Source organism: Poromitra crassiceps (genome assembly GCF_964638095.1).
Source record: "Poromitra crassiceps genome assembly, chromosome: 5".
Classification (NCBI taxonomy): Eukaryota; Metazoa; Chordata; class Actinopteri; order Beryciformes; family Melamphaidae; genus Poromitra; species Poromitra crassiceps.
In genome coordinates this window covers 43,299,477-43,305,476 of record NC_139642.1, presented here as the reverse complement: position 1 = coordinate 43,305,476, position 6,000 = coordinate 43,299,477, and the positions used below count along the sequence as shown (strand labels likewise).

General features: G+C 42.2%; 1 protein-coding gene across 1 annotated transcript in view; it reads left to right on the top strand.

The window, feature by feature from the left end:
• The first annotated feature begins 1,112 nt into the window (after positions 1 to 1,112).
• Positions 1,113 to 6,000, top strand: part of cdon (cell adhesion associated, oncogene regulated) — a 47,418-nt gene continuing 42,530 nt past the window's right edge. The window contains exon 1 of the mRNA XM_083637344.1: positions 1,113 to 1,329. The gene's annotated coding sequence lies outside the window, so the exon portion shown is untranslated. The remainder of the gene's footprint in view (positions 1,330 to 6,000) is intronic.

The window sequence follows — 6,000 nt, the reverse complement described above, 5'->3', positions numbered from 1 at the left end:
CCCCACTGACATGATCCTACGCCCCCAGGCCCCCAACATACGTCACTTTAAAGCCATCTCCTGATTTGTGCGTTGTTGTATAGCCTACATTGGACTGCACTTTTGATTTTTTGGTGATTTTGTCTTTCTGTATTTTTTTGTCTTCTGACTATTGATGTGACAACTACGCTGCATACTTCCTCGTATCTGATTACCTGTGGCAATAAGTTAGTTAGTTATAACACTGTTATAACCAGTGATGTAGTGGAGGGTAAATAAGAGTTCATCCGCCTTTTTAGCCAGATATTATGATGTAAATTCTTAGTGTACATGTTTGTACGCTAGGTAATATCAAGCTGATATACGTTATATAGGCTACAGTAGCTAAGCATAATGTCAGTGAGTGCTGATTTTTGTTTATATTGGTGGCTGTGTTTGTTTACACAATGATCACCTACTGGAGGTCATGGTTCACTGACCTTGTTATAGCCCATCACTTATCAAGGCTGGTGAAAATACAGTCTGCCATAGGCTAAGAAAATATATAAAGAAACCCCAGTTATAGTTATTTCAATAAATCATTAATTTACACCCTTTATACAAAATAAACTTTCCTTGTATAACTACAAGTTTGATACCTCTTGATATATCCTATGAAGTAACATGATAATACGGATTCATGTCAAGTGGGTAAAATGAGTTCAGGTGGGCTTACATCCTGGTTACAACTCGTACAGTAGGCTACAGGTCTCTCTCTCTCTCTCTCTCTCTCTCTCTCTCTCTCTCTCTCTCTCTCTCTCTCTCTCTCTCTCTCTCTCTCTCTCTCTCATTCCCTCCTTCCCTCCCCACTCCTGGAAGCGTATTGAGCTGTGGGGTTGGGACATTCCTGCTTTGACGAGCAGTCTGCTCTCAGCCGCTGCCATGATTTGCTGAGCAATTCGACACTGGGTTCAAAGATGCGTGTGTAGAAGAGACAGACAGCGGCACACAGAGAAGAGAGAGAGACACGGAGACCGAGAAGAAGTGGAGAGAGAAGTTACAATAACGGGGTTGGAGAGAGCGCGCGGCACAAGGCTGGGACGCGGCACTTTAGGACGCCAAACATCCACATTATAAAACAACATAAACCGAATTAGATAGGGGGGGCGACGGGCGTCCGTGGCACCTTGGCTCCGAAGTCTGCGCTGCTTTCCGGGGCTGAAAACTCCCCTTTCCCCCTTATTCCTCCAGTTTGTCTCGCACTTTGAGCCCGTGTCTAATGGAGGGCCCCGTACGGATTTGCCACCATAAGAATGCGTTTTGCTGCTAATTCATCCGGCGGCTCGCAGCATTCCCCCTCCTGCAACAGAGGTAAGACCGACCGGGGAGAGGGAGAGGGAGAGAGGGGTGTCCCGGGCTGGGGAGCGGGGCTGGCCGGGAGGCTTCGGTATACGCACCGGGCTTTCCAGGGCTTCTCTGAAGAAATACCGTTAAATATGACGTTCAGTAAAGCCGTTTTACACTGTTTCTCAAACATTGTCGTGTTTTCCTTACGGTGTATTGTGGTAAAAAGCAAGGCACACACGGCGGCATCGACTCGGCCACACTTTTTGTGTGGTATGGGGGCGCCCGTGTTCGAGGCAGAATTCTGAGTCCATAATATGGATTAGTTGTCCACTGTACATGTCTGCTGTAGTTGTAGCCTAAACTACTGTAGGCTACCTGTGGTACTCCAAAGCTTTAGATGTATTTATTGACTTTGTACATAGACATGTGCAGTGTATTTCTCATTACAACTTACAATGGCAATACACCAATACTTTGATTATTGAAAACAAGAAGACAAATCATTAAAAGCTATTATGTGGCAGAACACGCTATTATAGTGTTATTATAGATTGCATTTTGTTGACAAAGAGCAAACTAATAATCCACACAAGATTAGTTTGACTGGCATGTCTGCATAAATCATCTAGGCTATTGGTAAGGAAACTACACCAGAATTTAGAATAACATTATCACTGGTTATTCTACTCATATTTTGACAGCCAATTGTTTCCTAGAAATGGCCTAAATATTTGTTTGGTAAATAGCACAGGCTACTTTTGCAGGCAGCAACACTAACTTGCATCCCAGTTGAAAACAGATGGCCTGCGGGCTGCATTTCTACTTTGAAAGATGAAAGAACATTTTTAGAAATGGCAAATATGTCCCATGGTTGACACACTGGTGTCAGAGTCATAAAAGGTGGAAAAAAATGGACTGGAACAACAAACCCTTCATATATCTGAAACATTAGCCCTTGTGCTAAAGTTATACTTTTATGGCGCTGATTTAGGAAGCAGCTTTATGGCACAGTTACCACTGTGCAGAAACATATAGATGCTCTATGCCAGTTACCACTGTGCAGAAACATATAGATGCTCTATGCCAGTTACCACTGTGCAGAAACATATAGATGCTCTATGCCAGTTACCACTGTGCAGAAACATATAGATGCTTTATGTCAGCATTACCACTGTGCAGCCAGAAACATATACTGTTGATGCTTTATGTCACAGTTACCACTGTGCAGAGCAGACACATATAGATGCTTTATGTCACAGTTACCACTGTGCAGACACATATATGCTTTATGTCACAGTTACCACTGTGCAGAAACCTATAGATGCTTTATGTCACAGTTACCACTGTGCAGAAACATATAGATGCTTTATGTCACAGTTACCACTGTGCAGAAACATATAGATGCTTTATGTCACAGTTACCACTGTGCAGAAACATATAGATGCTTTATGTCACAGTTACCACTGTGCAGAAACATATATATGCTTTATGTCACAGTTACCACTGTGCAGAAACATATAGATGCTTTATGCAACAGTTACCACTGTGCAGCCAGAAACATATAGATGCTTTATGCAACAGTTACCACTGTGCAGCCAGAAACATATAGATGCTTTATGCAACAGTTACCACTGTGCAGCCAGAAACATATAGATGCTTTATGCAACAGTTACCACTGTGCAGCCAGAAACATATAGATGCTTTATGCAACAGTTACCACTGTGCAGCCAGAAACATATAGATGCTTTGAATAGGAAGCGGGTTCTTTCCTCCCCCGAAGACAGACAGCCATTATTGTTTTACTAATGTCCCTTGAGGCTGTCATAAATGTTGGTTTGGTAAATCCGTGTGTGAGTGTTGCTCTTTAGTATAATAAGTTAACAAAATCAATGTAAAACTATAAAAGCAAGTGTAGTACCTGCCCCGTTAAAGAAAACCTGTAAAAATAATAATGGTGGTAGGAGTTGTATAGTGCTGAAATTTCTTAGGAAGATAAGGGTGACGTTTTTCACTGGATAGGATAATGCTTTTGTTTTGACTCATTGTCGGTATGGGACATGGTAGATTAGTTAGTTTAGAAATGAAACACTTGTTGCAAAAGGGCTAAAGAGCCCAGTTTAACAAGCTTCTGTAACAAGAAGAGATGCAACTGTGTGAGCGTGACCACAGTCTCATCAAAGTAATCAGTTTGTGCATTGTTTGTTATTGGCTCAGTTTCACAGGTTTCCTCAGTGGAGTAGGTTGCGCTGCACTCCCCCTTAAAGTCCCAAAATACAGATAGTTTGTTTGAGACGTCAAACAAATACATACAAGTGTCACAAGTAGCTCAGGTCTGAGTGTGTGCAGTCAGAGGTCTCACAGTGTATCATCTGCTGCACTGTAGCCTATACTTGAAAACGTCAACTCAAAACATTTGGACTTATGCTAAATCAGCAATTAATATTCATACGTACTTGACCACGACATTGTTAAAATGTATTTTTCTGTATTTTAATTCAAATTTTTTTTTTGTCTTTTTTATCATGCTATAACTTTTTTAATGACATACAAGCACACATGCAGCATACATCAGTACATATAATATGTTATGGGCTGTGGATATTCTTTGCATTATAATCACATAGTGTTAATCCCAGATGAGATTTATGGTAATGTGAGTCTGACCAGAAATTAAAAATGTCCATTAGGATGATAGAGTATGAGAGTAATGATGTGGCTACTGAGATAAGTCCCTTACTTTTTTCCCCTCTAAGCAATTTCCTCAGTGTGCTGCTCACCCCTATCATCAGAGCTGCACAGCAGCTTCTGTTACATAGGGGTTACTCTTAGAAAATGGAACACTTAAAAGTTATCGAGAACAAAGTCCCGAATCTGTCTCAAACGCATGACGTCCAGTCAGTGGGACACACATGAGCGCCTTCAGATAAAACACTTTCAAGTTCAAACAGTTGCTCGTGCATTGTCACGTCGGCGGGGGACAAGAATACACTTCCGATGGCTTTCAGATCCTTTCAGTGCTGTCCCATATTGTCCCATGTTGGGGGAGCTTTTGACAGGGTCACAGAGAGATTGCTATTGTGCTGCTGAGGCTAAAGACACTGACCACGTTCAAATGAAAGCACAACTCCACCCTAAGTTAACCACTGCTGTTAAATATCAGTCTGTGCTATCAGTCTATGCTACTCTGTGTTCCAGGAGTTGCGATGAACTCAATGTTCTTACTTTCCATCATCTACTTCTGCTTCAGTTTCCTACATTTCCCAGAATGACTTTCACCCCATACTCAAAAAAGCGCAACACGTTTTGCAGCTGCATTGCATTCTGGTCTATTGAGGCTACTTCATTGCAGCTGCGCTGGAAATATCGCGGCATGATGTCACATGGTCTACATTTGGCCAGTTATTGCTACTATAGAATAAGGCAAACACAGCATCAAACAACAACATGAACCCAGAAATGCAAAGTACATCTCGGTCTCTGATCGCTGTTATTCCTTTAACAGAGTTGAAGTATTTTAGGGTGGATTTCCCCTTTAAGTTGAACAAATGGATGCATGGAGTATATTAGTTTGCGGTATCAGTGACCACTGTTAGTGTGTGGGAGTGTGTGTGTGTGTGTGTGTGTGTGTGTGTGTGTGTGTGTGTGTGTGTGTGGGAGTGTACCCACAGTAAATCTGCATGGCGGATGTGATCGAATCAGACAATGGCGATGCCTGACTGTCATTTTTGTTCTCGGAGCCTGTTTTTTTTGTGACTTGTGGAGAGAAATTAATAAATCGTTAGTGGCTCTTATCAGACAGACTGGAACAAAGCACAACTACGCCATTAAAGTGCGCTGGAATAATGTTTGAGCGATTAGGGCGCTCGCTAATGATAAACACATGTTGCTGTAGGAGAACTATGTTAAGTGGGCAATTTGAATGTAAGCACGTGTAATGATACCAGGCCCGGCACTCATAATGGCTCTCTTGATTTTTCTGACGCAGTATTTTAATCACACACCCCTCAACCTGCATGGGTTATAATCACACACCCCTCAACCTGCATAGTTATAATCACACACCCCTCAACCTGCATAGTTATAATCACACACCCCTCAACCTGCATAGTTATAATCACACACCCCTCAACCTGCATAGTTATAATCACACACCCCTCAACCTGCATAGTTATAATCACACACCCCTCAACCTGCATAGTTATAATCACACACCCCTCAACCTGCATGGGTTGGAGATGGAGGAATGGGATCCATATTGGAAATACCACTGATGAGTGAGTAGTGGAAGTAGATCAGTAGAGATTTACAGGACATACATAGTGGATTGCATATATTGTTGATCAGTGTAACACATATTTTGGGGGGCCACTTTTGCCCCTGCTGTCTAAAACAATGAATTGGGTATTACTATTTACAAAATGTTGGGTCCGCTTAAAAAAAGGTAATTAATTGTTGCTAAAGTGTAGTATGGACAACACCACTGTTTGTGTGAGTGTGTTCTTTGTCGTCGTCTTTTGGCAACCAGCTTGCAGGTGTAGAGCCACTCTCGGGGGCAACTTTTGCCCCTCGATCACGGTTTTTAGGGGCATTCTGAGATTCCTTGGGGCCTTTTTGCCCCGGCCCCTGGCTCATTTCCTATACTGTTGCTGATTAAAGGCAAAGCCAAGCATTGTGACCAGCCAGTGAGGTCATACA